At 41.2% G+C, this 14262-nt stretch overlaps 1 long non-coding RNA gene across 1 annotated transcript; it reads left to right on the forward strand.

The window, feature by feature from the left end:
- The first annotated feature begins 5658 nt into the window (after positions 1 to 5658).
- Positions 5659 to 7139, forward strand: LOC142169135 (uncharacterized). Its single transcript, XR_012698876.1, has 3 exons — positions 5659 to 5783; positions 6324 to 6376; positions 7004 to 7139. It is a non-coding gene; the product is annotated as an uncharacterized LOC142169135 (long non-coding RNA).
- The last annotated feature ends 7123 nt before the right edge of the window (positions 7140 to 14262 follow it).

Genomic DNA, 14262 nt, shown 5'->3' on the forward strand with positions numbered 1-14262 from the left:
TGAAGGGACTTTATGCTGAGCTGCACTCTACGCTACGATTCGCAGCACATGGAGTCTCCATCTTATTCAGTTATTATATCTTCTCTATTTTATATTCCAGACAGATGTTGTGGTAGTGTTGTATTGTTCTAGCAGATGCTCATGCTCTTGTGACACTGGGTTTTGGAAGTTTTGAGTGGATGTTCATTATTTTATTTCATGTTATTATTATCACTTCACTTTATGATTTACTTATATTTGGAAATATGGTAAAGAAAATCACAGGTTTCTTTGGGTGCTACATTTTATTCTATTTATTTAATGAAAATCTTGATTTTAAAAAAATTTAAAATGGAAGTTAAGTGGAGGTTCTCGCGTTGGCTTGCCTAGTGTAACGACCCGACTTGTCGTTTTAAGAATTAACGCCCCGTTCAGTGACTTAAGGTCTCGAGCAGCTTCGCAATATGTATTTTGACCCACGGGTGTGGTCGAGTTTGATTTATTGAAGATTCAGAATTAGATTAAAAGAACAATCCTTATTTAGAAGCATAAATGGAAAGAGTTGACGGGAGAGTTGACTTTTGAGTAAACGATCTCGGATTCAAATTCTCATGGTTCCAATAGCTCTGTATGGTGATTTTGGACATAGGAGCGTGTCCGAAAAATTATTTAGCAGTCCGTAGTGGAATTTGGCTTGAAATGGCGAAAATAGAATTTTTGGAAAGTTTGACCGGGGAGTTCACGTTTTGATATCGGGGTCAGAATCCAGTTCTAAAAATTCGTATACGTCCGTTATGTCATTTATGACTTGTGTGCAAAATGTGAGGTCAATCGGACGTGATTTGATAGGTTTCGGCATTAAATGTAGAAGTTGGAATTTCTTAGTGTCATTAAGCTTGAATTGGGGTATGATTCGTGGTTCTAGCATTGTTTGATGTAATTTGAAGTTTTGACTAAGTTCGTATGACGTTTTAGGACTTGTTGGTATGATTTGATGGGTCCCGAGGGGCTAAGGTGTATTTTTGGATCATTGGTTGAAAGACTAGTAAAGTTAAGAAACTTGGGAGTTTGACCATGGTCAATATCGGGTCAAGACGACCTCCTTTCAGTGTTTTGAGTGCGCGGGCAGGTCCGTAGCATATTTTATGATTGAAATTCATATATGGTTTATGTTTGGGAGGTTCCGGATGAGTTTCAGGGTGGTTTCGAATCATTTTGGAGAAGTTTAAGTTTCCTGGTTTCTGGTGAAACACTGTTCATTCGCAATTGCGAACCATTTATGGCAATTGCGAAAACACTGTTCATTCGCAATTACGAACCATTTATGGCAATTGTGAAAACACTGTTCATTCACAATTGCGAATAATTTATGGCAATTGCGAAAGCATTGTTCATGTGAGGTACTGTTCATTCGCAAATGCTAAGTTTTTGTCCGCAAATGCGAACCTAGGCAGAAACTTAAGGATTGAAAATCTGTCATTTCTTCATTTTCGATTGGGATTTTTGGAGCTCGATTTTTGGGCGATTTTGTGGATTTCTTCACGACTTCGACTGTGGTAAGTGTTCTATATCCTAAAGTGATTATATTTCATGAATCTAAGATTATATTCATCATTTAATTCAAATTTAAATGGAAGAAATCAAGATTATTACAAAATCTTCTAAAAACAAAAATTTAAGATTTGGAGGTGGAGTTGTTATTGGAATTCGATAAAATTGATATGGTTGAACTCGTATCGGAATGGGTGTTCGGATTTCATAAAATTATGTCGAGTTTCGAGAGGCGGGCGCCGCGTTGACTTTTGTTGACTTTTTGGAATAAAATTTTAAGTCGACGTATTATTATCCGGAATCATTTTTGATGAATTTTAATGAAGTTATACAATTAATTTGGATACATTTGAGCTGTCCGGGGGCCAATTCAAGTAAGAAGGCTATTTTGGAATATCGGCCTAACTTCAAAAAGGTAAGTGTCTAGCTTAACCTCCAGTGGGGGAATTACCTCTTAGGTATTGAGTCTTATGTGCCATTTGTGAAATGTGAAAAGCCGTGTACGCGAGGTGACGAGTACGTACCCAAGCTTATACGTGCAAAATTTATTGAAATAAAATCTTAGGCATTATTGCATAGTAAATTGGGAAATTGTGGAAAATTATTAAATCACCTGTTTGCCATGCTTAAATCCTTATTGTTGAATTTGTTTTTATATGATAATTTGATGTGATTGTTACTTGAAATATTTATGAAATTTTGTGAGTATTGTTGGTTTAATATTTCTTGGAAATTAATTCCAATATGAATCTTCTTATGCAAATAATTAATTTAAGCGAGCTTAAGAATAAGTGTTAATATAATTATCTAAATTTGCATTAATGAAGGTTTTACTTTATGCTGAGTAATTTCTATCTCAATTGATTGCTTTTGGGTGCTATATACAATGTGTGGAGCCTTGGGCTATTTGTTGTGAAATTAATTGATTTTGTTATATCTTTGAAATTTGGTTGTGGCCATTGAGCAAATTGTAATATGAATTAATTTTATTATATTGTCGTGTTAATTTCCCATGTAAATTGTTGTGTTGTGTGAGTTATTATTTTGGGGAGATAAGGGTGGCATTTCACCGTTGATATTATGTGGGTATAAGGGTGGCATTTCACTGTTGTTGTGTTTGTTGGAATATTGTCTGGGCGGAGCGATAAGGGTGGCTATAGGAGCGATAAGGGTGGCTATTGATATTGTCTGGGCGAAGCGATAAGGGTGGCTATAGGAGTGATAAGGGTGGCAATAGGAGCGATAATGGATGCTATTGTCAGGGACGATATGTGATGATGTGGGGTTGTGGTGTTGATAATTTTCATGTGATGTTGTGATTTTCTTGTGTTTATTTCTATACCTTGTGCAACTTGTCTTGTTGTTGGTAAATTGATAACAATCTGATTTATGTTGAAATTGAGAGCATGTGGCTATTGTCAGGCGGATTTTAAAAAAATAAAATGTGGGCACGAGTTGTCGTGAGTAAATAATGAGAATATTTGGCACGCGAATTGTCCGTGCAGTTGTGATATGAAATGTGGGCATGAGGTGCTATGATGAAATGATAATGATAATTGGCACGTGAATTGTCCGTGTAGTTGTGATATGAAATGAGGGCACGAGGTGCCGGGAAAATATGACGATTTAATTATGGGCTGAGACCCGCATTTACGAAAAATATGAAAATGGGCTGAGACCCGCGTTTACGAAAAATATGAAAATGGGCTAAGACCCGTATTTTTATGATTATGAAATGAGGTGTCACATGGTGACTTTTTAATTGAACGAATTATATTTAAAATATTTATTTGGAAGGATTTTTACATAGAAAGTATTATATGAAAGAATTATATTTGAAAGATAATTATTTGAGAAAATTAAATTTGAAAGAGAGTTATCTGAAAGAATTATATGTGAAAGACATTTATTTGAAGGACTTGATTTAATTGGGTGTACTTGTATTTATTAATTGTTGAGTGATATTAATTGTATTCTTGTTGTCTGTTGTGGATATCACTGGTTGTTCCATGTTGTCCTATTGTTATATGTTTCCTATTATTTTGTATATTATATTGCATAGGTTATTAGACTAGTGAGTGTCTTGACTGTACCTCGTCTCTAATCCATTGAGGTTAGTCTTGATACTTACTGGGTACCGACCGTGGCGTACTCATACTACACTTTTGCACATTTTTGTGCAGAGCCAGGTATTGAAGATATCGGACTTGAGCAAAGTTAAAGTGCGATCATAAGGATTCAAGGTAGAGCTTCTTGGCCGTCGCAGTCCCTTGGAGTCTTTTCATTTCATTGTACTGTTAATTTGTAATCAAACAGTATTGTATATTCGGTCCTCGTGATCATTCCATGTATTCAGTTAGAGTTCGTGACTCAGTACTACCAGTCTTGGGAGGTTGTGTATTGTAATTATTTCTGTTGTTAGATTTTAATTCAAAAAAAAATGGCTTCAAAATGTAAAAGAAATCGGCTTACCTAGTCTTAGAGACTAGGTGCCATCACGACGCCTGTGGTGGGATTTTGGGTCGTGATAAATTGGTATCAGAGCTCTAGGTTCAAAGGTTCTACGAGTCACGAACGAGTCCAGTAGAGTCTTGCGGATCGGTACGGAGACGTCTGTACTTATCCTCGAGAGGCTACAGAACTGCTACGAAATTTCCATTTCTTTCATTCCTGTCGTGCGGAATTTGTAATTTGATCCTTTGTATCTCTATTCTCTCACAGATGGTGAGGACACGTGTTACCAGGTTAGCTGAGCAGGCATCCGCTCATACTGCTAGGGCTGCAAGAGGCCGGGGCCGAGATAGAGGCAGAGGTAGAGGTCGAGGAAGGGCACGTGCTGCGACTAGAGCACCTATCAGAACAACAGTTGAGGAGCCACTAGTAGCTCCAGTTGGGGGACAGGTACTAAAAGCACCTATTGTTAGCCTCGAACTTCAAGAGACTTTAGCGCAGTTCCTGAGTATGTTGGTACATTAACTCATGCGGGATTGATCTATGTTGCACCAAACATTCCGCAGATTGGGGGAGTAGCTCAGACTCCTACCACAACTCCATAGCAATAGGTTCCCGTTGGTCAGGTTCCGAGTGTAGTACCGGTACAACCTATTATTCCGGTTTGACCTGAGGTCAGGCCAGAGGCATCAGAAGAAGAACAAAAGAGACTAGAAAGGTTTAAGAAATATGATCCACCAACTTTCAGTGGCACAGCCACAGAAGATTCCCAAGAAATTCTAGAAAATTGTCACCGTATTCTCCGCACCATTGGTATTATGGACGTGAGCGGAGTTACCTTTACTACATTTCAAGTGTCAGGCATAGCGCATCGGTGGTGGCAAATCTATGAAGAAGGTAGACCAGCCGATGCTTGGACTCAATTTTCGGAAATGTTCTGGAAAGAGTTTGTTCCCCAGACTCTCTGTTACACCCTATATTTTCGTATGTAAAAATGCGTCGTAAGCAAACTAATGTAGGACAAAAAAATGAGATAACATTTAAAACTATATAAAGTAAGTTAATCATGTTACCTCTGAGGTTACAAATATTGAAGATCATGAACAACAAGTACAAAGAGGGTTGGACAGTTCAGAAGCTAAAGCAATTAAATAAAACAATGTTTCATCGAAAGTCGACAAGTTGGGAATGTTATAACATATACCTTTGGGGTGAGACTAGGGTGATTAACATGATAAAGAGATTATGTTATGATTTATATTAGTCGTATTACATCCGTGTGTTATGTTTTTAAGTCAAGCGAGTTGTGGAACAAAAGTCGATGAAAGTCATCACAAGTTACATTCATAAGTTTTACTGAAACTTTGGGTCAAATGTAACTGCAATTTTCTCCCAATATACTTAGAGTTATGGTGTGTTCCACCCATCAAATTAAAGATCTATGAGTCTATTTTCCAACGCATTAAACCATTTGTCAATACGACATCGGAGTAGAGAGATATGTGCATTTTTGCGATACTGCGCAAGCTGCTAGGTGACAAGTAGGTGTGTCACCTACTTGCTTAAATGAAAGCCCAAAAATGGGCCATTTCGGGTCGTCCAAAGAGGCCTTTTAAGGGCCTATTTTCTTCATATATTAGACTTAAAATAGAGCATAATAACCAGACATAAGCTCTGCAAAGAATCCTCCCAAAAATTTCCCACAAACCCTAATTGATTTTCTCTCCCTTTCAAGTTCCAATTGGAGGTAAAACTTAGAGTTTGAAGAACCAAGATAGGAGCTGAGTTATCCAACAAATAAGGTGAGTTTACTGCTCTCTTTCATCCATTTTTTCTTCTGTAAATTCATGGTAAGTCGTTCTATACTTGTAAGAACTCACGGGATGGTGATCGGAAGCCGTGAGTTCGAGTTATTCACTTGTAGCGGACTGTTTTGTGGACTGTTTTGTGTTGCTGTTGGGCTGCGTGTTTTATTACTATTTTGTGGAGTTTTGGAGGAGGAAGGGGGTTTATAAACACCATATAAATTTAGGGTGGTTGGCTGGTCGTTCGTCATAACATTTTCGGGTCGTTTGACACTACTACGGTGGTCGTTTTGTGTACGAAGAGATTGGGGTGTGTTAGGCTGTTTTGTAGTATTTGATGGTGTATATAGGGCTGGAAAATGATGTATATATGTTGTTATTGTTCTGTCCTTGTATTGTTGGTGTTATCTTGAAGTTGGAGGAAGGGCATATTATAGGGGAGATGCTGCCCGTTTTAATACAAAATAGGTTTGTCGTTCGTTGTGCGATAGTTGTACCTTTCGTAACTTAACGATAGTATTATTATCATTCTTGTAGATTAAGGTGCGAAGAGGTGAGTTCAACTTGGTGATTGAAAAGATTGTGATAAGGTTTGTTAAGGCTAAGCCTTCCTTCATTTTGGCATGATCTCGTAGCTACATGTGTTAGTAATGAGACAAAAGAGAAGTTCATATTCATGAATTTATTCACACTATTCTAGTCTCATAAGTTACAATATTATTCCTTATCGAGATTCTATATTCAATATAGTATTGTCTTCTTTTAGTCAAGAGAGCAGCAAGCCTATATATACAGTATTACAGTATTTTCATTACCATCGAGCTATAATCGATGGGCAGGCCCCTATTGGGCAACTTCTGATCAGATGGAAAGTTATATACCGAGCCTACTGTGGCCGAGCGCCTATGAGCGAGCCCAGCATGGTCGAGATACATAGCCTAGTATGGCCGAGCGCCTATAAGCGAGCCTACTATGGCAGAGCAGTTATATATACCGAGCCTTATAAGGCCGTACAATTATTTTACTTACTATATTGAAGGAGTTGAGTCAGTATCAGCAGGTAAGTATATCTCCAGATCATCTTTGACTCCCAGTTAATTTCAGTTATCATATTATCAGTTCAGTTTCAGATTTCAGTTATTTTATTGCCTTACATACTCGGTACATTATTTCGTACTGACGTCCCTTTTTGGGGGCGCTGCATTTCATGCGTGCAGGTTCAGACAGACAGACGGGTAGACCTCCTCAGTAGGTGTTTTCCGAGTTCCGCCTGATCGGTAAGCTCCACGTCTTTCGGAGTTGCCAGGACTAGAGTTTTGTGTACATCTTATGTATATCTGTATATATGTTATGGGTAGGTCGGGGCCTTGTTCCGATCACAGTACATCTATCAGTAGAGGCTTGTAGGCATATCCTGTTGGTTAGTGCATTATGTTGGGTTTGTATAAATTGGTGGTTTGTCAGCTGTAGTAGCTATGACGGCCTTGTCGGCCTAGCTTTATATTGATATTTAGTTAGTGCTAGTTTCCATTCAGTTTTATATTTTGCTTCGCAAATTGTCTTGCAAGGTGGCCCCATGGCCAAAGTATGACATTATGTGTTCAGAGTCCCTTAGTCGCAATTTGGTACGCCAGGTTAGGTGAGGCACGGGGTGCTTGTCTCGCTCCTAGGTTCGGGGCGTGACAAACTTGGTATCAGAGCAGTTCTGTCCTAGGGAGTCTACAAGCCGTGTCTAGTAGGGTCTTGTTTATAGATGTGTTGTGCACCACATTATATAAGCAAGGAACTACAGGGCATTTAGGAGTTGGTTACACTTCTTTGAAATCTAAATCGTGCTATAGAACTGAGTTATAGGAAATTTGAATTAAACTTATGTGTTGGTGTTTGCATGCACAGATGACGGTGACTAGGAAGACTACGGCTAGCCAGAGGAGAGATACAGTAGTAGGTGAGGGGACCAACAGGGTACCCCCAGTAGATGGGGCCCAGTCTGAGGCTCAAGGGGAGACCCCTACTCAGCCATTACCGGCTCCTCCACCAACTACGGAGATTCCTAGGGAAACCGCACATCCAGTTCCCCCTCCACTTCCATCAGATCAGGACTTAAGGAGTGCGGTGCATTTGTTGACACAGTTGGTAGCTACCCAGCAACATGCTAGGGCATCAGCTAGTGCAGGAACTTCTGAGGGGTCTGGGAGTTCAAGGGTCCGAGAGTTTATTGCTTTGAGTCCCCCAGAGTTCACGGGGACAGATCAGAGGGAGGACCCGCAGGATTTCATAGATCAACTTCACAGGATCTTTCGTGTTATGCATGCCACGGAGAAAGAGGCAGTTGAGCTAGCAGCTTTTCGACTCCGAGATATAGCCATCCTTTGGTATGAGGGATGGGAGAGGTCCAGGGGACGTGATACACCTCCAGCTATTTGGGAGAATTTTTCAGATGCTTTTCTTGACCAGTACTTACCGCGGGAGATCCGACAGGCTCGAGTCGATCAGTTTCTAGCCCTCAAGCAGGGTAATATGAGTGTTCGAGAGTATAGTCTCCGTTTTGACTCATTGGCCAGATATGCACCATCCATAGTTTCTACTATGCGGGACAGGATTCACAGGTTTATAGCAGGGTTAGCCCCAGAGTTAACCGAGGCATGTGCCACCGCTGCATTGCAGGATAGTATGGATATCTCCCGGATTCAGGCATTCGCCCAGAATATAGAAAGGGGTAGGCGTCGGCAGCAGGGTACAGAGAGGGCTGAGCAAGGGCAACGTAAGAGGATGAGATTTCCCAGGTCTCAGGAGCAATCTCAGGGTAGTTATAGGACCCAGTACTTCGGACGGCCACCTAGGCCTCCGCCACCTCAGTTACAGGGTTACGGGTATGACCGCTATACTCAGTCAGGACCAGGTGAGAGCTCACGAGCGTCGGGTTTGCAGCGACAACGAGGTTCTGCGCAGACATGGTCATTTCCTCCGCGGTGTGACATCTGTGGTAGAGGACACTTGGGTCAATGCCGAGCAGGTTCTGATGCTTGTTATACATGTGGGCGTCCGGGGCATATGATGCGAGATTGCCCAAATAGAGATTCTGGGGGAATGGCACAACCAGCGAGTTCAGCAACAGGATCGTCTATGTCCGTGCATCCTTCAAGGCGTGAGTCTCAGTCTTCGGTTGGTAGAGGTCGAGGCAGAGGTAGAGGTTCCAGTTCAAGTGGTAATCAGAACCGTATCTATGCTTTAGCGGGTCGACAGGACCAGGAGTCTTCACCAGACGTTGTGACAGGTATATTAACCATTTGCTCTCACGATGCTTATGCTTTGATAGACCCAGGATCTACTTTATCGTATATTACCCCATTTGTCGCGAGGAAGTTTGGTATAGTGCCTGAAATACTAAGTGATCCTTTTGCGGTATCTACACCGGTCGGAGAATCGATTATTGCTAGACGGGTTTACCGAGGTTGTACGGTGACAATTTGTAGTCGTCAGACCTCAGCTGACCTAGTTGAGCTAGAGATGATGGACTTTGATGCTATCATGGGCATGGACTGGTTGGCAGCTTGCTATGCCACAGTTGATTGCCGAGCAAAGGTAGCCAAATTTCATTTTCCGGGTGAGCCAGTCCTTGAATGGGTAGGTAATAGACCAACACCCAGAGGTAGGTTTATTTCCTATCTGAAGGCGAGGAAAATGATCGCAAAAGGGTGCATTTATCATATTGTGCGAGTTAGAGATGCAGATGCTGAGATACCTACACTTCAGTCTATTCCCATAGTCAAAGAGTATGCAGATGTGTTTCCAGATGAGCTTCCAGGTATTCTTCCAGAGCGAGAGATTGATTTTAGCATCGATTTGCTTCCAGGAACTCAACCAATATCCGTCCCTCCGTATAGAATGGCACCTGCCGAATTGAAGGAGTTGAAGGAGCAGTTAAAAGATTTGCTGGAGAAAGGTTACATTAGGCCCAGTACCTCACCTTGGGGTGCACCGGTACTATTTGTGCGGAAGAAAGACGGCTCGCTGAGGATGTGTATCGATTATAGGCAGTTGAACAAGGTAACTATTAAGAATAAGTATCCACTTCCAAGGATCGATGACTTGTTTGATCAGTTGCAGGGAGCTAGATGCTTTTCCAAGATTGATTTGAGGTCGGGGTACCACCAGGTCAGAGTTCGGGAAAAAGATATTCCGAAGACAGCCTTCAGGACCCGATATGGCCACTTCGAGTTCCTTGTCATGTCCTTCGGGTTGACTAATGCACCCGCTGTATTTATGGACTTGATGAATAGCCTATTCCGGCCATTTTTAGATCTGTTCGTGATAGTATTTATTGATGATATTCTGGTTTATTCCCGTTCAGAGGATGAGCATGCGGACCACCTGCGAGCGGTACTCCAAACCCTCCGTGATCGTAAGTTGTATGCTAAGTTTTCTAAATGTGAGTTCTGGTTGAAGTCTGTAGCATTCTTGGGGCATATTGTATCAGATGAAGGGATAAAGGTGGACACTCAGAAGATTGAGGCCGTGAAATCTTGGCCTAGACCTACCACTCCGACAGAGGTTCGTAGCTTTCAAGGCTTAGCAGGATACTATCGGAGGTTCGTAGAGGGTTTTTCTTCCCTTTCGGCACCATTGACGAAGTTGACACAGAAAGAAACTAAGTTTCAATGGACAGAGGCTTGTGAGCGGAGTTTCCAAGAGCTTAAGAACAAGTTGACCTCAGCTCCAGTTCTAACACTTCCAGAGGGTCTAGAGGGTTATGCCGTGTATTGTGATGCATCAGGTGTCGGGTTAGGATGTGTCCTGATGCAACATGGGAAGGTAATTGCATATGCTTCAAGGCAGTTGAGGAAGCACGAGAGGAATTATCCGACCCACGACCTCGAGTTAGCTGCGGTTGTCCATGCACTTAAGATATGGCGGCATTATTTATATGGTGTTCATGTTGATATATTTACTGATCATAAAAGCCTACAATATATTTTCAAGCAGAAAGAGTTGAATTTGCGACAGAGGCGATGGCTTGAGTTATTGAAAGATTACGATGTTAACATTCTCTACCATCCAGGGAAAGCTATTATTGTAGTAGATGCCTTAAGTCGCTGATCTATGGGTAGCTTAGCACATGTAGAGCCCGAGAAAAGACAATTAGCTAGAGATATTCATCAATTGGCTTCGTTGGGGGTTCGGTTAGTAGATTCTGAGGATGGTGGAGTTGTAATCCAAAACACTGCAAAATCATCCCTCATAGCTGAAGTCAAGGAAAGGCAGTACGAGGACCCAGAGTTGGTCGAGTTGAGAGAGCGAGTTCCGCAGCAGAAGAAGCCATTGTTAGAGCTCAAGGGAGATGGGGTTCTCAGATACAAGGGTCGTTTGTGTGTTCCAGATGTAGCAGGGCTACGAGACAGGATTATGTCAGAGGCACATTATTCATGGTATTCCATCCACCCTGGATCGACGAAGATGTATCATGACATTAAGGATATGTACTGGTGGAATGATATGAAGAAGAACATTGCTGAGTTTGTCGCCCAATGTACTAGTTGCCAGCAAGTGAAGGTAGAACACCAGAAGCCCGGAGGGCTAATGCAGACTATAGAGATCCCGACATGGAAATGGGAGGCGATAAACATGGACTTTATCATGGGTTTACCTCGTTCTAATCGTAAGTTCGATTCCATATGGGTGATAGTCGATAGGCTCACGAAATCAGCTCACTTCCTACCGGTCAGATCTACATATACAGCAGAAGATTATGCAAAGTTATATATTAAGGAGATAGTGCGGCTACACGGAGTACCAGTTTCTATTATATCTGACCGTGGGGCTCAGTTTACAGCACATTTTTGGAGGTCATTTCAGAGAGGTCTAGGGACTCCAGGTGAATCTCAGCACAGCTTTTCATCCACAGACTGATGGACAAGCCGAGCGCACAATTCAGACGCTCGAGGATATGTTACGAGTATGTGTGTTGGATTTTAAAAGAAGTTGGGATGAACATCTACCTCTTATCGAGTTTGCATATAATAACAGTTACCACTCCAGTATCCAGATGGCTCCGTACGAGGCTTTGTATGGGCGTAAGTGCAGATCTCCTATAGGGTGGTTTGATGTTGGAGAATCTGGGTTACATGGGCCAGACCTGGTTCAGCAGGCCATAGAGAAAGTAAAGGTTATCCGGGAGCGACTGTTGACAGCTCAGAGTCGTCAGAAGTCATATTTTGACGTGCGGCGACGAGACTTAGAGTTCAGGATTAATGACTGGGTATTCTTAAAGGTATCACCTATGAAGGGCGTGATGAGGTTTGGCAAGAAAGGAAAGCTTAGCCCACGGTATATTGGGCCTTATAGGATCATTCGGAGAGTGGGCCAACTAGCTTATGAGTTAGAGTTGCCCTCAGAATTGGAGTCTGTCCATCCGGTTTTTCATGTATCTATGCTACGGAAGTGCATTGGCGATCCTACCCGAGTGGTGCCCACGGATGATGTACAGATTACAGAGGACTTGTCATACGAGGAAATTCCAGTTGCCATCCTAGACCGACAAATCCGCAATCTACGAAATAAGGAGGTAGCTTCCGTAAAGGTTTTATGGAGGAGCAAGAATGTAGAAGAGATGACGTGGGAATCGGAGGAAGAAATGAAGTCTAAATACCCCCACCTATTTCAAAATGAAGATATGGTTCGAGATGGGACGCTACAACATAGCTCTATGTAGGCTAGCAGGTCATCATGTAAGCTTTTATTTTTCACTTTCAATATTTATGATTTACGGTCGGTGAGGCAAATTGCTGCTATTTATAAAGATTGGCCATGTGTGGCATGCATAGTATGTTTCTGGCTACGTGCAGGTTGGTTTTAACCTAGTGTACGAAGGATACTCTGGAAAAAGTTTCCAAAGTCTCCAAGAGTAAACATTCGAGGACGAATGTTCCCAAGGGGGAGTGATGTTACACCCTATATTTTCGTATGTAAAAATGCGTCGTAAGCAAACTAATGTAGGACAAAAAAATGAGATAATATTTAAAAGTATATAAAGTAAGTTAATCATGTTACCTCTGAGGTTACAAATATTGAAGATCATGAACAACAAGTACAAAGAGGGTTGGACAGTTCAGAAGCTAAAGCAATTAAATAAAACAATGTTTCATCGAAAGTCGACAAGTTGGGAATGTTATAACATGTACCTTTGGGGTGAGACTAGGGTGATTAACATGATAAAGAGATTATGTTATGATTTATATTAGTCGTATTACATCCGTGTGTTATGTTTTTAAGTCAAGCGAGTTGTGGAACAAAAGTCGATGAAAGTCATCACAAGTTACATTCATAAGTTTTACTGAAACTTTGGGTCAAATGTAACTTCAATTTTCTCCCAATATACTTAGAGTTATGGTGTGTTCCACCCATCAAATTAAAGATCTATGAGTCTATTTTCCAACGCATTAAACCATTTGTCAATACGACATCGGAGTAGAGAGATATGTGCATTTTTGCGATACTGCGCAAGCTGCTAGGTGACAAGTAGGTGTGTCACCTACTTGCTTAAATGAAAGCCCAAAAATGGGCCATTTCGGGTCGTCCAAAGAGGCCTTTTAAGGGCCTATTTTCTTCATATATTAGACTTAAAATAGAGCATAATAACCAGACATAAGCTCTGCAAAGAATCCTCCCAAAAATTTCCCACAAACCCTAATTGATTTTCTCTCCCTTTCAAGTTCCAATTGGAGGTAAAACTTAGAGTTTGAAGAACCAAGATAGGAGCTGAGTTATCCAACAAATAAGGTGAGTTTACTGCTCTCTTTCATCCATTTTTTCTTCTGTAAATTCATGGTAAGTCGTTCTATACTTGTAAGAACTCACGGGATGGTGATCGGAAGCCGTGAGTTCGAGTTATTCACTTGTAGCGGACTGTTTTGTGGACTGTTTTGTGTTGCTGTTGGGCTGCGTGTTTTATTACTATTTTGTGGAGTTTTGGAGGAGGAAGGGGGTTTATAAACACCATATAAATGTAGGGTGGTTGGCTGGTCGTTCGTCATAACATTTTCGGGTCGTTTGACACTACTACGGTGGTCGTTTTGTGTACGAAGAGATTGGGGTGTGTTAGGCTGTTTTGTAGTATTTGATGGTGTATATAGGGCTGAAAAATGATGTATATATGTTGTTATTGTTCTGTCCTTGTATTGTTGGTGTTATCTTGAAGTTGGAGGAAGGGCATATTATAGGGGAGATGCTGCCCGTTTTAATACAAAATAGGTTTGTCGTTCGTTGTGCGATAGTTGTACCTTTCGTAACTTAACGATAGTATTATTATCATTCTTGTAGATTAAGGTGCGAAGAGGTGAGTTCAACTTGGTGATTGAAAAGATTGTGATAAGGTATGTTAAGGCTAAGCCTTCCTTCATTTTGGCATGATCTCGTAGCTACATGTGTTAGTAATGAGACAAAAGAGAAGTTCATATTCATGAATTTATTCACACTA

This window comes from Nicotiana tabacum, chromosome 14 (genome assembly GCF_000715075.1).
Source record: "Nicotiana tabacum cultivar K326 chromosome 14, ASM71507v2, whole genome shotgun sequence".
Taxonomy (NCBI): Eukaryota; Viridiplantae; Streptophyta; class Magnoliopsida; order Solanales; family Solanaceae; genus Nicotiana; species Nicotiana tabacum.